This window comes from Phocoena sinus, chromosome 4 (genome assembly GCF_008692025.1).
Source record: "Phocoena sinus isolate mPhoSin1 chromosome 4, mPhoSin1.pri, whole genome shotgun sequence".
NCBI lineage: Eukaryota > Metazoa > Chordata > Mammalia > Artiodactyla > Phocoenidae > Phocoena > Phocoena sinus.
Window position 1 is genome coordinate 61,647,536 of NC_045766.1, and position 21,768 is coordinate 61,669,303.

The window sequence follows — 21,768 nt, forward strand, 5'->3', positions numbered from 1 at the left end:
ACGTGGGATCTTATTTCCCTGACGAACCAACCCGTGCCCCCTGCAGTGGGAGCACAGAGTCTTAACCACTGTACCACCACAGAAGTCCCAAGCATAACTTTTATATACACCAGGAAACCAAAAAATTTCCATGACTCATTTTATTGCAATATTCACTTTACTGTGGTAGTCTGGAACCAAACCTGCAATACCTCTGGGGTATCCCTGTAGAATAATGTATGTAGAGTGTCTTATACATAATAAATACTCAAAAACTGACAGTGATTATTAGTAATTTTGCTATTGTTATTACTAATATTCCTTGCTAAATTCCTATGATTCTGAAGTTGTTCAAGTATTTCTATGAATGATACCAAAGCAGGAATCATAAAGAAAAAAGTGAAAAGCTTAATTATATGTAAATTTTTAAAGTTTTTATTAATAGAAATTAGATTAATAATTTATTTATATGTTAAAGTTACTGTTAAAAAACCAATTTCAAGAGAAAAACAAACTGTAAAATTTTACTCTATATGTAACAAAGTGTTAGTCTACTTACAATATAAAGAGCTCTTACAAATCAAGAAGTTACAGATGAACACCTCAGTAGGAAAATGGGCAAAGGCCATAAACTGGCTACTCATCTAAAAAAACTATAAATGTTTAACAAACCTATGAAATTCAAGATAATGAATCTCGCTGGTAAGCAAACGAATAATAATAAAATCAGCATGATACATGTTATGGACTGAAAATTTGTCTCCCCGCAAGATTCATATATTAATGCTCTAACCCCCAATGTGATGGTTTTTGGAGGTGGGGCCTTTGGGAGATTATTAGGTTTAGATAAAGTCATAAGTGTGGGACCCTTATGATGAGATTAATGTCCTTATAGACAGAGGAGGAGAGACAAAGCTCTCTCAGAAGAGTGTGAATTCTGTTGTTGTTGGGTAGAGTGTTCATATATGTTTGATCTAGTTGGTTTATTGTGTTGTTCAAGTCCTCTGTTTCCTTACCTATCTTCTTTCTGCTGTTTCTCTCCATGGGCATGCACTGAGGAAAGGACATGTGAGCACACAGCGAGAAGGTGCCTGCCTGTGAGTCAGGAAGAAGACACTCATCAGAACCCAACCATCTGGACTTCCTTGGCAGTCCAGTGGTTAAGACTCCGCGCTTCCACTTCAGGGGGCATGGGTTCTATCCCCGGTCAGGGAAATAAGATCCTGCATGCCATGCAATGCATCCAAAACAAAACAAACAAAAACCCAACCATCTTGGCACGCTGGTCTCAGATTTCCAGCCTATAAAACGTGAGAAAAGAATATTTGTTGTTTAAGCCACCCAGGCTACGGTATTCATTAGAGCAGACTGAGCTAAGACAGAATTTTGGTACTGTGAAGTGGGATGCTGCTGTAACAAATACCTAAAAATGTGGAAGCAGCTTTGCAACAGGATAATGGGTAGAGGCTGGGAGAGTTTGGAGGTGCATGCTAGAAAAGATCAAGGTTGCCATGAACAGGCAGTTAAAGGTGATTGAGCTGAGGGCCTACAAGGAAAAGAGGAGAGCTATAGAGAAATGTCCATCTTCTTAGAGAAAGCATAAATAGTCATGAACAGAATGTTGGTAGAAATATGGGCTATAAAGCCTGTTCAGGTGAAGTCTCAGATGGGAATGAGGAACATGTTATAAGACAATGGAGAAAAAGTGATAAATTTTATAAAAATGGCAAAGGACTCGGCACAATTATGTTCATGTTTTAGTGTTTTGTGGAAGGTAGAACTTGTGAGAAATGAAAATGCATGTTTAACTGAGGCAATTTCTAAGCAAAGTGTTGAAGGAGAGGCTTGGTGCCTCCTGATTGCTTATAGTAAAATGTGAAAAGAAAGGAATGCATTGAAGAAGCAATTGTTAAGCAGAAAATATCCTGAGGGCTTCCCTGGTGGCGCAGTGGTTAAGAATCTGCCTGCCGACACAGGGGACACGGGTTTGAGCCCTGGTTCAGGAGGATCCCACATGCCGCGGAGCAACTAATCCCGTGCACCACAACTACCAAGCCCGCACTCTAGAGCCTGTGAGCCACAACTACTGAGCCCACATGCCACAACTACTGAAGCCCGCTGCGCCTAGAGCCCGTGCTCAACAACAAAGAGAGACCACTGCAATGAGAGGCCTGCGCATCGCAGCAAAGAATGGTCCCCACTGGCTGCACCTAGAGAGGGCCTGTGCACAGCAACGAAGACCCAACGCAGCCAAAAATAAATAAAATAAATTAAAAAAAAAAAGAGATCCTGAACTTACGGTTTTGAAAATTCTCACCCTGTCCATATTGTAAAAAATGAGAAAGTTTTTCTGAAGAGAACAGTAAGGTGGGGCCCAATAACCCTTTGATAAGGGGATTAGTATGGGAATAGACTACAGACCTAATTAGCCACTCCATCAGCAACACTGCCAGTTTCAACCCAAAGGAATGGAGCTCAGACCAAATGAGGGAAGGCTATTGGGCTTGTTAGATCCTATAGACAGGACTGGACCATAAAGTTATTTGGCTGTGAACATGTGCTATTCTTCAAGACAAGGGAAAAATGACCCTGAAGGCAATTCAGAGATCATCAGGGCTGCTTCCTTGGTTTCAAAAGGTAGGAGGGGTGGGCATCACCTCAGTTTCAACAGGTCAGATAGTGGTCTTCTGGAGCCTTGGGGGTGGGGCCACCTGGAGGCAGGGGGTGGTAACCTGCCACGCAGAGCAATAGGGATGGCGTTGCCAATCCACTGGGTCCTGAAGGCAGGACCATTGCTCCAATGGACCAGAGGACTGAGCATAGAGCCAAAGAGAATTATTCTCCAGCTGTAAGATGTAACAATATTTGCCTTGCTAGGTTTTGTACTTCCTTGAGACCATAACACCTTCCTTCCACTTTCTCCCTTTTGGAATGGGAATGTTTAGCCTATGCCTGTTCCAGGACTGTATTTGGAAGCAGGTAACTTTTCTGGTTTCACAGGTTCACAGCTGGAAAGAAGTTTTGCCTCAGTATGAATCATACCTTGAATCTCACCCATACCTGATTTAGATAAGACTTTAGGCTCTTGATTTAAGAGTTGATGCTAGAATGAGTTGAGACTTTTGGGACTGTTGGGATGGGATGGATATTTTTGTATATCTTTATGAATTTTAGGGAGGCCAGGGGCAGAATGTTATGGACTGAATGTTTGTGTCCCCTTAAAATTCATATGTTGAAGCACTAATCCCCCAGTGTGATGGTAGTTGGTTGGAGGTGAGGTCTCTGGGAGGCAATTAGGTTTAGATGAGGTCATGTGTGTGGGCCCCCCCTGGTGGGATTAATGTCCTTACAAGAAGAGAAAGAGAGATGAGAACTCTCTGTCTGCCATGTGAGGACACAGCAGAGAATGTGGTCATCTGCAAGCCAGCAAGTGTGTCTTCGCCAGGAACTGAATTGGCTAGCACCTTGGTTTTGGCCTTCCCAGCCTTCAGAACTGGAGAAATAAATATCTGCTGTTTAAACCACTGAGTCTGTGGTAATGGTGGCCCAAGCAGACTAATAATATTGATCCATTGGTCATTTAAAAGTGTGCTAATTTCAAGATTGGTTCAAGATGGCGGAGTAGAAGGACGTGCCCTCACTCCCTCTTGCGAGAGCACCAGAATCACAAGTAACTGCTGAACAATCATCGGCAGGAAGACACTGGAACTCAACAAAAAGGAAACCCCACATCGAAAGACAAAGGAGAAGCCGTAGTGAGATGATAGGAGGGGTGCAATCACAGTAAAATCGAATCCCATAACCATTGGGTGGGTGACTCACAAACTGGAGAGCAATTATACCACAGAAGTCCACCCACTGGAGTGAAGGTTCTGAGCCCCACGTCAGGCTTCCCAACCTGGGCATCTGACAATGGGAGGAGGAATTCCCAGAGAATCAGACTTTGAAGGCTAACAGGATTTGATTGTGGGACTTTGACAGGACTGGGGGAAACAGAGACTCCACTCTTGGAGGGCACACACAAAGTAGTGTGCACATCAGGACCCAGGGGGAAGGAGCAGTGACCTCATTGGAGACTGAACTAGATGTACCTGCTAGTGCTAGAGGGTCTCCTGCAAAGGTGGGGGGTGGCTGTGGCTCACTGCGGGGGCAAGGACACTGGCAGCAGAAGTTCTGGGAAGTACTCCTGGGTGTGAGCCCTCCTGGAGTGCACCATTAGCCCCACCAAAGAGCCTGTAGGCTACAGTGCTGGGTCGCCTCAGGCCAAACAACCAACAGGGAGGGAACTCAGCCTCACCCCTCAGCAGGCAAGCAGATTAAAGTTTTACTGAGCTCTGCCCACCAGAGCAACACCCAGTTCTACCCACCACCAGTCCCACCCATCAGGAAGCTTACACAAGCCTCTTAGATAGCCTCATCCACCAGAGGGCAGACAGCAAGAAGAACTAGAATCCTGCAGCTTGTGGAATGAAAACCACATTCACAGAAAAATAGACAAAATGAAAAGGCAGAGGACTATGTACCAGATGAAGGAACAAGATAAAACCCCAGAAAAACAACTAAATGAAGTGCAGATAGGCAAACTTCCAGAAAAAGAATTCAGAATAATGATAGTGAAGATGGTCCAGGACCTTGGAAAAAGAATGGAGGTTAAGATGAAGAAGATGCAAGAGGGCTTCCCTGGTGACGCAGTGGTCGAGAGTCTGCCTGCCGATGCCGGGGACATGGGTTCATGCACTGGTCCGGGAAGATCCCACATGCCGTGGAGTGGCTAGGCCCGTAAGCCATGGCTGCTGAGCCTGCACATCTGGAACCTGTGCTCCACAATGGGACAGGCCACAACGGGAGAGTCCCGTGTACTGCAAAAAAAAAAAAAAAAGTAGATGCAAGAAATGTTTAAGAAAGACCTACAAGAATTAAAGAACAAACACACAGAGATGAACAATACAATAACTGAAATGCAAAATACACTAGAAGGAATCAATAGCAGAATAACTGAGGCAGAAGAATGGATAAGTGACCTGGAAGACAGAATGGTGGAATTCACTGCTGCAGATCAGAATAAAGAAAAAAGAATGAAAAGAAATGAAGGCAGACTAAGAGACCTCTGGGACAACATTAAACACAACAATATTTGAATTATAAGGGTCCCAGTGGGAGAAGGGAGAGAAAGGACCCAAGAAAATATTTGAAAACATTATAGTCGAAAACTTCCCTTACATGGGAAAGGAAACAGCCACCCAAGTCCAGGAAGTGCAGAGAGTCCCATACAGGATAAACCCAAGGAGGAAACACCAAGACACATAGTAATCAAATTTGCCAAAATTAAAGACAAAGAAAAATTATTGAAAGCAGCAAGGGAAAAATGACAAATAACATACAAGGCAACTCCCATAAGGTTAACAGCTGATTTCTCAGCAGAAACTCTACAAGCCAGAAGGGAGTGGCATGACATATTTAAACTGATGAAAGGGAAGAACCTACAAACAAGATTACTCTACCCAACAAGGATGTCATTCAGATTTGATGGAGAAATCAAAAGCTTTACAGACAATCAAAAGCTAAGAGAGCTCAGCACCACCAAACCAGCTCTACAACAATTGTTAAAGGAACTTCTCTAAGTGGGAAACACAAGAGAAGAAAAGAACCTACAAAAACAAACCCAAAGCAATTAAGAAAATGATAATAGGAACATACATATCGATAATTACCTTAAACATGAATGGATTAAATGCTCCAACCAAAAGACACAGGCTTGCTGAATGGATACAAAAACAAGACCCATCTATATGCTGTCTATAAAAGACCCACTTCAGACCTAAGGACACATGCAGACTGAAAGTGAGGGGATGGAAAAAGATATTCCATACAAATGGAAATCAAACGAAAGCTGGAATAGCAATACTCATATCATTAAGACTTTAAAATAAAGAATATTACAAGAGACAAGGAAGAACACTACATAATGATCGAGGGATCAATCCAAGAAGACGATATAACAATTATAAATATATATACACCCAACATAGGAACACCTCAATACATAAGGCAACTGCTACCAGCTATAAAAGAGGAAATTGACAGTAACATAATAATAGTGGGGGACTTTAACACCTCACTTACACCAATGGACAGATCATCAAGACGGAAAATTAAAAAGGAAACACAAGCTTTAAATGACACAACAGACCAGATAGATTTAATTGATATTTATAGGACATTCCATCTGAAAACAGCAGATTACACTTTCTTCTCAAGTGCACATGGAACATATTCCAGGATAGATCACACCTTGGGTCACAAATCAAGCCTTGGTAAATTTAAGAAAACTGAAATCATATCAAGCATCTTTTCCAACCACAACGTTATGAGATTAGAAATCAATTACAGGGGAAAAAATGTAAAAAAACAAACACATGGAGGCTAAACAATACATTACTAAATAACCAAGCAATCACTGAAGAAATCAAAGAGGAAATCAAAAAATACTTATAGACAAATGACAATGAAAACACAAAGATCCAAAACCTATGGGAGGCAGCAAAAACAGTCTAAGAGGGAAGTTTATAGCAAGAAAATCCTGCCTCAAGAGACAAGAAATATCTCAAACAATCTAACCTTACACCTAAGGAACTAGAGAAATAAGAACAAACAAAACCCAAAGTTAGTAGAAGGAAAGAAATCATAAAGATCAGTGCAGAAATAAATGAACTAGAAACAAAGAAAACAATAGCAAAGATCAGTAAAACTAAAATCTGGTTCTTTGAGAAGATAAACAAAATTGATAAACCTTTAGCCAGACTCATCAAGAAAAAGAGGGAGAGGGCTCAATTCAATAAAATTAGAAATGAAGAGGGAGAAGTTACAACGCACACTGCAGAAATACAAAGCATCCTAAGAGACTACTACAAGCAACTCTATGCCAATAAAATGGACAACCTGGAAGAAATGGACAAATTCTTAGAAGGGTATATACTTCCAAGACTGAACCAGGAAGAAATAGAAAATATGAACAGACCAATCACAAGTAATGAAATTGAAACTGTGATTAAAAATCTTCCAACAAACAAAAGTCCAGGACCAGATGGCTTCACAGGTGAATTCTATCAAACATTTAGAGAAGAGCTAACACCCATCCTTCTCAAACTCTGCCAAAAAATGACAGAGGAAGGAACACTCCCAAACTCATTCTACGAGGCCACCATCACCCTGATACCAAAACCAGACAAAGATACTACAAAAAAAGAAAATTACAGACAAATATCACTGATGAATATAGATGCAAAAAGCCTCAACAAAATACTAGCAAACAGAATTCAACAACACATTAAACAGATCATACACCATGATCAAGTGGGACTTATCACAGGGATGCAAGGATTTTTCAATATATGCAAATCAGTCAATGTGATACACCATATTAACAAATTGAAGAAGAAAAACCATATGATCATCTCAACAGATGCAGAAAAAGCTTTGACCAAAATTCAGCACCAATTTATGATAAAAACTCTCCAGAAAGTGGGCATATAAGGAACCTGCCTCAACAAAATAAAGGCCATATATGACAACCCCAGAGCAAACATCATTCTCAATGGTGGAAAACTGAAAGCATATCTTCTAAGATCAAGAACAAGACAAGGATATCCACTCTCACCACTATTTCTCAACATAGTCTTGGAAGTCTTAGCCATCGCAATCAGAGAAGAAAAAGAAATAAAAGGAATACAAATTGGAAAGAAGAAGTAAAACTGTCACTGTCTGCCGATGACATAATACTATACATAGATAATCCTATAGACGCCACCAGAAAACTGCTAGAGCTAATCAGTGAATTTGGTAAAGTTGCAGGATACAAAATTAATGCGCAGAAATCTCTTGCATTCCTGTATGCTAACAACAAAAGATCAGAAAGAGAAATTAAGGAAAAAATTTCATTCACCATTGCAACAAAAGAATAAAATACCTAGGAATAAATCTACCTAAGGAGGTAAAAGACCTGTACTCAGAAAACTATAAGACACTGGTGAATGAAATCAAAGATGACACAAACGGAGAGATATACCATGTTCTTGGATTGGAAGAATCAATATTGTGAAAATGACTCTACTACCCAAAGCAAGCTACAGATTCAATGCAATCCCTATCAAATTATCGATGGCATTTTTTACAGAACTAGAACAAAAAATCTTGAAATTGGTATGGAGCCACAAAAGACCCCAAATAGCCAAAGCAGTCTTGAGGGGGAAAAACCGGAGCTGGAGGAATCAGAGTCCCTGACTTCAGACTATACTACAAAGCTACAGTAATCACGGCAATATTGTACTGGCACAAAAACAGAAATATAGATCAATCGAAAAGGATAGAAAGCCCAGAGATAAACCCATGCACCTATGGTCAACTAATCTATGACAAAGGAGGCAAGAATATACAATGGAGAAAATACAGTTGCTTCAACAAGTGGTGCTGGGAAAGCTGGACAGCTACATGTAAAAGAATGAAATTTGAACACCCCCTAACACCATACACAAAAATAAACTCAAAATGGATTAGAGACCGAAATGTAAGACTGGACACTATAAAACTCTTAGAGGAAAACAGGAAGCACACTCTTTGATATAAATCACAGCAAGATCTTTTTTGACCCACTTCCTAGAGTAATGGAAATAAAAACAAAAATAAAGAAATGGAACCTAATGAAACTTCAAAGCTTTTGCACAGCAACGGAAACTATAAACAAGATGAAAAGACAACCCTCAGAATGGGAGAAAATATTTGCAAACAAATCAATGGACAAAGGGTTAATCTCCAAAATATATAAACAGTTCATGCAGCTCAATATTAAAAAAGCAAACAATCCAATCAAAAAATGGGCAGAAGACCTAAATAGACATTTCTCCAAAGAAGACATACAGATGGCCAAGAGGCACATGAAAAGCTGCTCAACATCACTAATTATTAGAGAAATGCAAATCAAAACTACACTGAGGTATCACCTCACACCAGTTAGAATGGGCATCATCAGAAAATCTACAAACCACAAATGCTGGAGAGGGTGTGCAGAAAAGGGAACCCTCTTGCACTGTTGGTGGGATTGTAAATTGATACAGCCAGTATGGAGAACAGTATGGAGGTTCTTTGAAAAACTAAAAATAGGATTACCATATGACCCAGCAATTGCACTAGTGGGCATATACCCAGAGAAAACCAAAATTCAAAAAGACACATGCACCCCAATGTTCATTGCAGCACTATTTACAATAGCCAGGTCATGGAAGCAAACTAAATGCCCATCAACAGACAAATGGATAAAGAATATGTGGTACATATATACAATGTAATACTACTCAGCCATGAAAAGGAACGAAACTGGGTCATTTTTAGAGACGTGATGGATCTAGAGACTGTCACACAGAGAGAAGTAAGTCAGAAAGAGAAAAACAAATATCGTATATTAATGCATATATGTGGAATCTAAGAAAATGGTACAGATGAAGTGGTTTGCAAGGCAGAAATAGAGACATAGATGTAGAGAACAAATGTTTGGACATCAAGGGGGGAAAGTGGAGGCAGCGTGTGATGATGGGATGAATTGGGAGATTGGGATTGACATATATACACTAATATGCATAAAATAGACAACTATTAAGAACCTGCTGTATATAAAAAAATAAAAGAGTGTGCTAATTTCCACAAATTTCTGTATTTTCGTTTTCCTTCTGTAGCTGATTTCTAACTTCATCTCATTGTGGTTGGAGAAGATACTTCGTATGATATCTATCTTTTTTTTGTGGTACGCGGGCCTCTCACTGTTGTGGCTTCTCCCGTTGTGGAGCACAGGCTCCGGACGCGCAGGCTCAGCGGCCATGGCTCACGGGCCTAGCCACTCCGCGGCATGTGGGATCTTCCCGGACCAGGGCACGAACCTGTGTCCCCTGCATCGGTAGGCGGACTCCCAACTACTGCGCTACCAGGGAAGCCCCATGATATCTATCTTTTTAAATGTTTTCAGACTTGAATTGTGACCTAACATATGGTCTATCCTGAAGAATGCTCCATGTGCACTTGAGAAGAATGTGTATTCTGTTGTTGTTGGGTAGTGTCCATATATGTTTGTTTTTAGGTGGAGATCCGTGTAAGGGAAGACCTTCCAACTGGCACAGGTTGCAGCACAAGCAGCTTTACTATTGCCTAGTGGATCCAGAGGTAGTAAATTTCCTGGAGGCTGTGTCAAGTCCAGATAGGAGAATCACAGTGAAGGTGCCATAATGCTGGAGCAAAACCATGACTATGTTGGCAAATGACCATCCATCCTCATTTTGAGAAACTGTTCTTAGCTTGCTGTTGGACTCTTGTAGAGAGTGAACACTTTCCATATTGGACATCAGGTAACCATGAGATCTGGGTGCTTTCTCAGTCTAAAGTCAGGCATGCATAACAATGCTCCATCATCAAACAGATATGGTACAATGAGGCCAGGTTTGAGCATGACTTGAAAGCACAAATAAATGGCGTGAAAGTGTTGCTCACATTCCCAGCATGCTTTCTCTGCCCTCTTCTCCGTCAGCCAACACGTAGGGCCATGTGTAGAGCTCTCTATGACTACTTGATGAGGGGGAAACATTCAAGCTTGGTTCCAGATGGCTCTACCAGGGATGCCCTGAGCAGTGCTATAGTCCCGCTCCAGATGTTCCTGAAGAACAGCAGATGAAAGAAACACTTCCAGGAGGCAGAACTTTGAACAGAGTATTTAAATTTTTAAAAATTTTCTACTTTTTCTGGAATGGCTCAAGGACCACTAAACCCTGGGGTGTGATTAAAAATCTCATCATATGATCAATGACCTAGAAGAACTAAGATTAGAGGATTTATGACAAAAAAGTTTGGGGAAGAGTTAATGGCTTGAACTCTCAGAATGGGCCCAGAATATGCATCTCATGTGAATGCTGAACAAAATAGTCCCACGGTGGAGGCTTTCAGTGACCAGGGACCAGGACAGGCCACTCTGTGGATGGCATTCTGCTCCCTTCCCCTCCACCCAGTGTGTGCTCAGTGGGGTCATGTACGGTGTGGCCATGGTGGCTGGGGTGGAGCTTATCTGGGGCCTTAAGAATACAGACTTCTCCTCACAGAGGATGACATAGTTCCTCCCACTCCTCAGTGGCAAATAAGAAAAGTGGTAAAGAATGATAAATGATAAGTCAAAAAAATCTTAAGACTGCTTCAATAGTGAATGGCTAAAAAAAATATTTTTTCCCATCCTAGCAACACTAGACCCTGAGGGTAAAAGTTTTAGCACCAAAGGGAAGAATATACTCATCAAGGGACACATTGATGATGTCATTGAACTGGAAGCTTAGGCTTCACATGGATATTTCAGGCTCCTCAAGGCATAAGGCAAACAGGCAAAAAAAGAGGGATATGGGGTTGGCTGTGGCTAGTGGACGCAGGGATGTAGAATTGCTGCTCTACAAGGAGGTGGGGGGCAGGGATGCAGATGAAACACGGTGCTTCACCAGGTTGCCTTCTTAGGCTACATGTTCAGTGGCAGTTAAAGGAAGGTATTTCGTAGGCAAGACCACCAAAGGCTCTTTGATTCATTTATTCATTCAACAATGAATACTGCTAATGTCAGATGCTGTTTCAGGCCCTGAGGATACAACAGTGAAGAAGAGGGACAAGAAACAAATACTCAAGAAAAGAAGAAAAATGCTAGAGGATGATAAAGGGTAAGCCCTCTCCCCTCCAAAAAAAAAAAGGCGATTGCAATAGTGAGTGACTCCTTCAGAGTAAGCCATCAAAGAAATAACATTTAAGGTCAAATTGGCATTAGGGTCCAGCCATTCAAAATCTGACTGAATGTTTGGGTCACTCTATCACATAAAGACCAGAGGAGGAGATGAATGAAATAAAAAACACAGGTAAACCCATCTCCACACTGACGATGAATGCTACTCCAATCTTTCCAGTAATGTCTTTCTCTTCCTAACTAGAATCAGATTTGGGGTTTTGCCATGAAGAATGTTGATAGGGGGCTTCCTTGGTGACGCAGTGGTTGGGAGTCCGCCTGCTGATGCAGGGGACATGGGTTCGTGCCCTGGTCCGGGAGGATCCCACATGCCGCGGAGCGGCTGGGCCCGTGAGCCATGGCCGCTGAGCCTGCGCGTCCGGAGCCTGTGCTCCGCAATGGGAGAGGCCACAACAGTGAGAGGCCCGCGTAACGCAAAAAAAAAAAAAAAAAGAATGTTGATAGGGATACTCCAGGTCGTAAGATCATGGGTAATTTATTTCTTTATCTTTTTCTGCATTTTACAACGAACAAGTATTATTTTTTTTAATCAGAGACTACCTGAAAACTTGAAATCAATGATTTTTTTTTTTAATGAAGGTTTTTATTTATTTATTTAGGCTGTGTTGGGTCTTTGTTGCTGTGCGCTGGCTTTCTCTAGTTGTGGTGAGGAGGGCTACTCTTTGCTGCGGTGTGCAGTCTTCTCATTGCTGGGGCTTCTCTTTTTGCGGAGCACGGGCTCCAGGTGTGCGGGCTTCAGTAGTTGTGGCACATGGGCTTAGCTACTCCAACGCATGTGGGATCTTCCCGGACCAGGGCTCGAACCCATGCCCTCTGCATTGGCAGACAGATTCTTAACCACTGCGACACCAGGGAAGTCCCAATGATGCAATGATTTAATGCATGGAGAAAAAGCTTAGATATCAAGACATCACAATGTGGTAAATTCTGGGTGGTAGTTTTATGGGAAATGTTAATTTGCGTCTCTATTTTTGGTATTTTTCAACTTTTCTGTGAGGTTTTATTAATTTAACTTTATGGTAAAATTATCAACATAAAAAACTTTGTAAGAACTCTCTTTAGTCATCAAAATATTTCTTTATACATGTATATTCATGTGTACAATTATTTATAAAGGTATATTTGCAATACTGGCAACTTTTAAAGACACCAAAAGGCACAAAGACAAGTAAAAAGAGTAATATAACATAGCAAATGCCAACACAGAATGAATAAGTGTTAACATTTTGTCATGTTTGCTTCAGGATTTTAAAAAATAAATAAACATTCAAATCCTTCCAGTCCCCTTCCCATACCTTTCTCCCTTCACAGGGAGGAACCAGTCTTAGGAGCTTGATGTGAATCTTTCTTGTCATTCTGTTATTTTGTATATGTTTGTATCTCTGCCTGTCTTTCTCTGTCTCTCTAACCCAGCGGTCCCTAACCTTTTTGGCACCAGGGACCGGTTTCAGGGAAGACAATTTTTCCACGGACGGGGGAGAGGAGGGTGGGGGATGGTTCGGGGGGGTAGCACAAGCCATGGGCAGCGGCAGATGAAGCTTCTTTCGCTTGCGGCGGCTCACCTCCTGCCGTGCGGCCTGGTTCCTAAGAGGCCAGGGACTGGTACTGGTCCGCAGCCTGGCAGTTGGGGACCCCTGCTCTAATCCATGTGATTGTTTTCTGTGTATTTCTAGTTCTGCAGAAACAAGCAACACAAGGGACTCTTTTTTGAACAAGGCACTGGTCATGCCTCAGAACCCGTGGAAGTGAAGTTCCTTTGCAATGAAGTCAGTGCAGTCAAATAAAAAAAAGGGGAGGGATTCAAGAATCATGCAAAAATACAGTTGATGGGAACCATATGTCAGGGTGGCCACGTTCCAGTAAACCAGGCAAGTGCACAGCTGCGTTGGACCTACATTCCTCTGCTCCCAACTCCTATTTTGTCCACAGGGTAACTAAAGGTAAACAGAACTAACCTTTATTCCCACTCCCCACCAAAAGTGCCCCTGAGTCTCCAGTGTGTCTGTCTCACCCCGTCTCATCGTCTGCTGCTGTCTGAGCGCTCCTGGCTCTCAAAAGTAGACAGTGCCTGATAATAGTCATTTATGCTTGTTGACTGATAGATCAATTTTAGCAGATGAGTTTCAGTCACTGTGACACCTCGATCAGTCATTTTAAGCCCCTCATCTCCAGCTGAAAAAGGAGAAATCCTTAGCTTTACCCACAACTAAAGGAACTGTAGGCATCAGCCAGCAGGTGCTGAGATGTATTTGCTATGGGGAGAGGTTCCTGCCTTCACCCCAAATTCTGATTTATTGATCAGGGGCTGTTGGGCCTGGGCATTCATGCTTTTAAAATCTCCCCTGCAGACACAAAAGGACAAGCACTGTAGGATTCCACTTATACGAGGTACCCAGAGTAGCCAGATTCACAGAGATGGAAAGTAGAATGGTGGTTGCCAGGGACTGGGGGAGGGGGAGGGGGAGTTAGTGTTTAATGAGGATGGAATCTCTGTGTGGGAAGATGAAAGGGTTCTGGGGATGGAGGGTGGTGATAGGTGCACAACAGCGTGAATGTACTTAAAGCCACTGGACTGTATCCCTCAGAATGGTGCATTTTATGTTATGTATTTTCTACCACAATTGTTTTTAAAGTGAAGAGCAAATTCTCCCTTGGTGACTGTCATTTGCAGCCAGGCTGAGAACCACCTCACGCTATCTGAGCTGCAGTTACTGTCAGAAGGGCGGGTCCTGCCCTCTTGCTCGAGTTGGCTTCCTACACCCCTGGGAGGCTCAGCTGGGCGCTGTTCTGGTTTTAACTCTTGCTGCTGCTGAGTGGGAGGTGGGTGCAAAGAAGTTTCACTTTTCTCTTTTGCTTTGCGATTTGGTCTGTTCGCTACCCAAGACTGGCCCCAGAGACCCCCTCCGTGCCCTCTGCAGCACTTCTGCATAGGTGGCTGGATGGCTACCCCTCTGCCAGCAGGGTTTTTTTTTTTTTCTGGTCCCTTTCCATACCTGTGGCTGGAACCTCCTCCCTCCCCTCTCTTTTTCCAGACTCGGATATGCTTGGTTTGCTTCAGCCCTGAAACCTGACTCATGCATGTGTAACTCACACGGGAATAAACCTGCCAGCTAATGTCGAATAGAGATGCCTATGGGTGGTTCTCTGTATCTCCTCTAATAAAATGTCATGCTTATCTAGTTTGTGACCCAGATGCTAGCGGAGCATCACCCTATCTTTTGAAATGTAGGTGAAGTTGACTCATTGCCTACCCATCCCATACTCTCGGAAATCCAACTCTCTGTCCACGGTTCCTGAGCATTCCAGGGCCCCCATCAGACTCCGAGTGTGTGAACCTGCTATAAACACGGTCTGCAGCAGCGCTGTTTGTTCTGTTTCTGTACTGCCCAGAGGGGAGGCTCAGCCACTTTCACTGATTCTCACCTCTACCCTTTAGAAAGCAAAACGAAAGACACAAAAAAGGCATTCATCTGTGCAGCAGGCTTTATTACAAGTGTGAGGATGATGATGGTAGGGGATTAAATCATCCCAAAGCAAAACGCCCAATATTAGGTATTAGACATTTCTGTTCTTTAAAGTCCATCAGTTATATCTTAGGATTCTATTCTTATTAAGTCCTCAAATTGACAAAACTAACCTAAGGTGTTAGAAGTCAGGATAGTGGTTAGCGTGAGGGGGAGTGACATGAAAGAATCAGGAGAGGCTTCTGGGATTCTGGTACATTTCTATTTCTTGATTGGTTGCTGGTTACACAGGTGATTTGGGGAAAAGCTATTGAGCTGCACACTTGCAATTTATCCACCTTTCTGCATTTTTGTTATGCTTCAATAAAAGAAGAAGTCAGTCCGCAACCTCATGTCCAGACATGTTGCTCAATCCTCTCTCTCCGTCCAGACCCTGTCCGGATCAGTAGAAAGAGTCTGCATCCCCACACCCAGCATCTGCCTCCTGGAAGTTGGTTTTGCTTTTGACCTGTTAGCAGTGTTTTCAGAAAAGACGGAGAGAAGAAATGCAGACACAAAAGCATGTTGTCAATGATGAGCCTATGCAGAGACAGCTCTGCACATACCCTTTTCCCTAAATATCACTGTCACAATCATGCCAGTGATAACTGGAAAGACTCGTCCAGGTGCCCAGGGCCAGGGTGTCCATTGGCCTACCCTGATTCCCCACACGCTTCCATATCAGCCTACCCTCTAGAACCCCCAAGCCTCCAGAAAGGCCCAGAAACCACCTCCATACAGTGAGACAGACAGATAGACAGACAGGTCCTGAAGCCATCCCAGGAGCTAAACAACCCCAGGAAACAAGAACGTGATTCACGGGATAGGAAATCAAACTGTGGCTCTCAGGACACTATAGTCTGTCCACGTGTGGGCATCCTCCAAGGACAGGTCTGAGTCAGGAGGCCCCATCCTGCAGCATGACCTCTGCCCTGAGCTTCTTGAGCTCTACGTCTGGGGCCTGCCAGGCATGGTGGGACCTGGCACCTGCCCTTCCATCGGAGGGGCAACGATGGTGCCAGAGGCTGCAGATGGTGCCGGCACGGTAGCCCCAAAGGCCAGGCGCCAGCGGCAGAAGGTGGCGAGGAAGCTCAGGGTCTACGGTGGGTAGGAGGGACATCATCACACAAACTGCAGCAGCCAGGTGGCTGATCGACATGCTGTTCGTGCCCTGAACACCAACACCAAAGGCCTCAGCCGCCCAGCCCGTCTTCATGTGCCTCTCTGCCAGCCATGCCCGGTTCATTACGGCCCCACATGCTCGGCAAGAAGAACACGGTACCTTGCTGCCCTGGCGTATGGAGAAGGACCAGCTCCTCAGCCTCTTCTTAGTCCCCTATTGCCATCTGCTTTATCCTTGAAAAACAGAAGAACTTAGCATGGCTGGTATTAAGAAGGCAACTGCTTCCCCCACCTCTTCCAGGGGTACCTGCTGCCACTACCTCTGCCCTCGTGTCTCTTAGTAGGACATGGGCCCAGCAGGGTAGGGATGCCAGCCCTAAGGAGAAGAGCCCAGGGGTCTTCACAGGGGACAACTGCCCCTTCCATCCCACCAGGAGGAGCCGGACGATGGCCCAACAATTGGTGAACAGGTAGGCTCACCGCTCAGGTACGTGCTCCCGGGGGCAGGAGGTGGTGCCTCGGTAATACCACTTTGCTCCCTGTGCGTTCACTGGCGCCTCTGTCTGCCCGGCATTGAGCTAATGCATGAGAATGCAACATGACATGACAATTGCGTTTGTTATTGCAATTGTGGTACCAGAACACCAGGTTTCACCAGTCTGGGACTACAAGTCCAGTCTGATTAACACGAGTGTCCACGTATTAGTGGTTCTTTGCCCCCAACGTGTGCAAGGTCACAGAGAGTCTATGGATCTTGCACAGTTTGTCTTCTGTGGAGTCTCGTCTGCCAAGAGTCAGCTCTGGTTACTGCTCTGTCAGCAGGTTGCTGGTCAGGTGTAGACGTACTACTGCCCGAGCTGCGTGCGGGGCACTGATGCTGCAGCTGCCGCCGTCAGCGGCCCGCCAGGGATTCCGTAGCCTGCTGGGCTGTAGGCTTCCAGCCCTGTCTTGGCCTGTGATGCTGCCATTGCTGTGGGGAGCCCACTCTTCCTGCTGGCTGAGCTGGGTCTTTGGGGCTGGGGCTCCAAAGGCAATGGCCTCGACAGCTAGGAAGGGTCCTGGTCTTGTTGGTTTAGGTCTCTGGCAGTTCTCCCCAGGGATTGATGCTCGGGTCAAGTGAGGTGGCAACAGCTCTTCTTCCACTGGAGGGGGACCCTGCAGGAAGTTTCTTTGAGCTCTGTGGGGCTTTACTGTTCTGTGAGGCCACTCTCCTAGGTCCTCCACCTAGATTGTCTTCTCAAAGTGTACACCTGTGGTTATGGGAGGCTGGATGGGGAGGAAGGCTGAGGACCAGCCTCCCAGTTTTTCTGAAGCCGCTATCATGTGGACCCTCAGGGTCTGAAGATGAGTGGCAAATATCCTTTGTAGCAAATATTCTCTTTGGTGTCATACTGTTTCGTCTTACAGTGGCTCTTGTCAAGGATTCCAGGGTGTCAGTGATCTCTGAACGCTGACTATTACCAAAGTTCAAATTCTTATTTTTCCAGACATACCTCACACCCACACAGTTCAGGGACACAGATGGGTAGAGGAGAGGAGGAGCTTAGTGGACGTAGTTACTCTGTTTGTCTGCTCAGTATTTGAACCCCCTTCCTCTATGTAAGGAATTCTCCACCTAATGGGTAGGTAGCGGGGAGGGCCCAGATCCCCACAGGGACCTAGAAATGCTTGGTTCGTCCTTCATGGCCTCCCTTGGAGTGGGCACAGGCCTTACACACCTGCCCTGGACTCTGCCTTGGCTCTTAGCCCTCCAAATGACTCCTATAATAAACCTCCTTTCTAGTTACATCTGCCAGAGCCAGTTTTCATGGTTTGTGGCTAAGAACCCTGCCTGAGGCAAGGGCTTTCATCTCTACCTGAGCCCAGCCCCACCCTATTGCCTAAAGATACGTTTCCTTGTCTCTTTTCCTCCCTTCCTTTCTCCCTCCCTTTCTGCCCTCCTTTCTATTATGAATGGACTCTTCTATTCTTTTTCCCTTGAGCTCATCTTAGAATTGACCCAGTGTGGCTGCCTCAGACCCTGAGTTGCCTCTCTGGAGCTCCTTAGCTCCAGTTCCTTAGTTTCTTAGCTCTGGAGTGGCCTTTCTGAGCCTCGTGGGGGCCAAGGCCAGCCCCTGCTGAGCTCCGGCCACGCAGGGGCCTTGTCACTGCTACACAGGCCTCTTTGGGGATGATTCAGCCCCCCAAAGACCCCAAGCCTAGTCTTTGTACACCTGCGGAGGTGAGAGCCACGAGTGGGCGTGGACGGGGACTTGCACTAGAGGCGGAGCTGAGGCTCTTTTCCTGTGGTTGGCCTGCCTTGCTATGGGAACTTAATCGACAAGGGAGCACCACACATCTAAGAGGAAAGGATAGATTGTTTAGCAGGTGATGTTGAAAAAACAGACTCACTCTAGGGAGGAACATAAACATGGATCTCTACCTAACACTACATACAAATGTGGACTCTAGATGGAGTTACGAGCTAAATGTGAAGGATAAAACGATCCAGTTAGCAGAAGACAGTGGAGGAAAATATTACATCCCAGGGGCATGAAAGAACTCTTTAAAGTTTCAAAAGCTCAAATCATATGGAAAATGATTAATTTATTTAATGAATTTGATTACATAAAATGAAGGAGCTCTGTTCTATAAAGGACATTATAGAAAAGTTAATAGGCAATGTGGGGTTTCCCTGGTGGCACAGTGGTTAAGAATCCGCCTGCCGATGTGGGGGACAGGGGTTCGAGCCCTGGTCCGGAAAGATCCCACATGCCGTGAAGCAACTAAGCCTGTGCACCACAACTACTGAGCCTGAGCTCTGGAGCCTGCGAGCCACAACTGCTGAAGCCCGTGCCCCTAGAGCCCGTGCTCCACAACAAGAGGAGCCACCGCAATGAGAAGCCTGTGTACCGCAATGAAGAGTAGCCCCCGCTCGCCGCAACTAGAGAAACCCTGCACGCAGCAACAAAGACCCAATGCAGCCAAAAATAAATTTTAAAAAAGTTTATTAAAAAAATAGGCACTGTGGAATTGGAGAGGACATTTGCAATGTCTAAAACTGACAAGGTATTAAAATTATTCTAGACTATGCAAAGAAATACGCTGATCAATAAAGAAAAAAATCCAGCAACTTCAACAGAAAAAATGAACAAAGGACATAGACAAGCAAACAACAGAAGAGAAACCCAAGAAGCTACTAAGCATATGGCAGGATGCTTAAAATCACTGATGGTCAGAAAAATGCAAATTCAATACTCCAAAAGGTATCATTTGGCACCTATTAGACTGGCAACAATTAGAAAGCTGGGTAATGTAGGTTGGAGGGGATTTGGTAACATGGAAGTCAATCATGTATCACTGTTGGAAGTGTAGGTAGGTGCAGCCATTCTGGAAAGGAGTCTGGTTCTACTTTGTCAAACTGAGTCCCACGTGAGCACACTCTGTAACCTAGCATTCCTGCTCCTGGATACACATCCCAGGAAGGTCCTCATACAGACCCATAAGGGAACTCTCATTAAGATGTTCATCCCAGCGTATTTCCATAGTGACCAGTAGTTGAAGGCCAGGAGTTGAAGGCAACCTGAGTGTTCATTGCTGGGAGAGTGGAGCACGTGCACATGATGGGATGTTATGCAGAGGTTAGATGGCTTGAGTTAGATGTTGTACAGAACATGGTTGGATGTTAAAAACACAGAGAGAAGGAAACAGAATAGAATATAATTCATAGTATCTTTCACATTTAAAAAAATATACACATATAAATCAACAATGCATATTTTCAAGAACACATTCAAATAAAGATGTCCATTAACACAGTAAAATAATGACCTGTGGAGAGGTGGTAATAAAAGTAGGAAGTAGAAATAAAAGAGAATAAGTTAATTAATAAAATGACTAATGGACTCTGTGCAGACCAAGGAAAATAATATGGCATGGACTGAGCAATAGGAATGATCCAAGCCTCTTCAACCAAGGCAAACAAAATGAAACAGAAACAACCACCACCACAAAAGGGAAGACATGATGTGCACATAAAATCTTTTTTTTTTTTTTTTTTTGCGGTACGTGGGCCTCTCACCACTGTGGCCTCTCCCGTTGCGGAGCACAGGCTCCAGACGTGCAGGCCCAGCGGCTACGGCTCACGGGCCCAGCTACTCCACGGCATGTGGGGTCTTCCCGGACCGGGGCACGAACCCGTGTCCCCTGCATCGGCAGGCGGACTCTCAACTGCGCCACCAGGGAAGCCCTGCACATAAAATCTTGATCATACAAGGTGGAGGGTGACGTAGGCTCCAGACCAGGTACTGAGAAAGAGCCACGGACACAAGGCAGGGAGAGAGGAATCAGAGCAGGCTTCATGTTTGAGTTAATGTTACCTACCTAAGAACAGGCCTGTTTCCCAGGTGGCTCCCATCAGAGAGGTCTGCTCATCATAGAACCTGTCTACACATAGACACAGAACCTGTCTATGCACTTATACAGACCTCGGAATCAAACCCATATCAGATTGCCACACCAGAAGCCCAGCACTCACACCAGCGATGCTGATGTATCTTGATGGATGGTCAGGGAGAAAGGAAGGTGGCCTCCTGGCCTCTAGTGGATACAGGGGTAGGAACCAGGATGTCTCTAGTGGCCAGTTGTACATTGCTCTCTGTATTGTAATGCCCTCCTGTTATCTCCATGTAAAGCTCAACTGTGGATGAATAAAAGGAAGGATCTAGATTCAGCCAGGAAAGAAGTGGTACAGGGGCATTAGAGATTCCCTGGCATCTGCTTCCAGTAGTGGTAGACTAAGGGATGAACCACCCTCCCTCTAAAGAAACTACAAAAGTTAAAGGAGGAGACATCAACCTTCTTTTTTTTTTTTTTTTTTTTTTTTGTGGTACGTGGGCCTCTCGCTGCTGTGGTCTCTCCCGTTGCGGAGCACAGGCTCCGGACGCGCAGGCTCAGCGGCCATGGCTCACGGGCCCAGCCGCTCCGCGGCATGTGGGATCTTCCCGGACCGGGGCACGAACCCGTGTTCCCTGCATCGGCAGGCGGACCCCCAACCACTGCGCCACCAGGGAAGCCCCCAAACTTCTTCTTAATAACATTGAAGGCCTAACAGAAAAAGAGGAATTAATAGAATAGAACATGGAGGGGGTAAGACCCTAAATGGGTGACCCTTTGCTCTGTATCTTAGATGTGTTCACCCAATGGGAGAAGGCAATGAACAGGCCAAGCTTCTTGGGCAAGTGGGAGGGGTAATATTGCGTCTGTTCCACAGTGTCCTAAAGATACGTGAGTGATCTGCTGCAGGGACAGTATTCACCGTCCATCATGGTGGAAACATAGTATATGCCCACTCTCTGCTCTGGACAAGGACCCCAA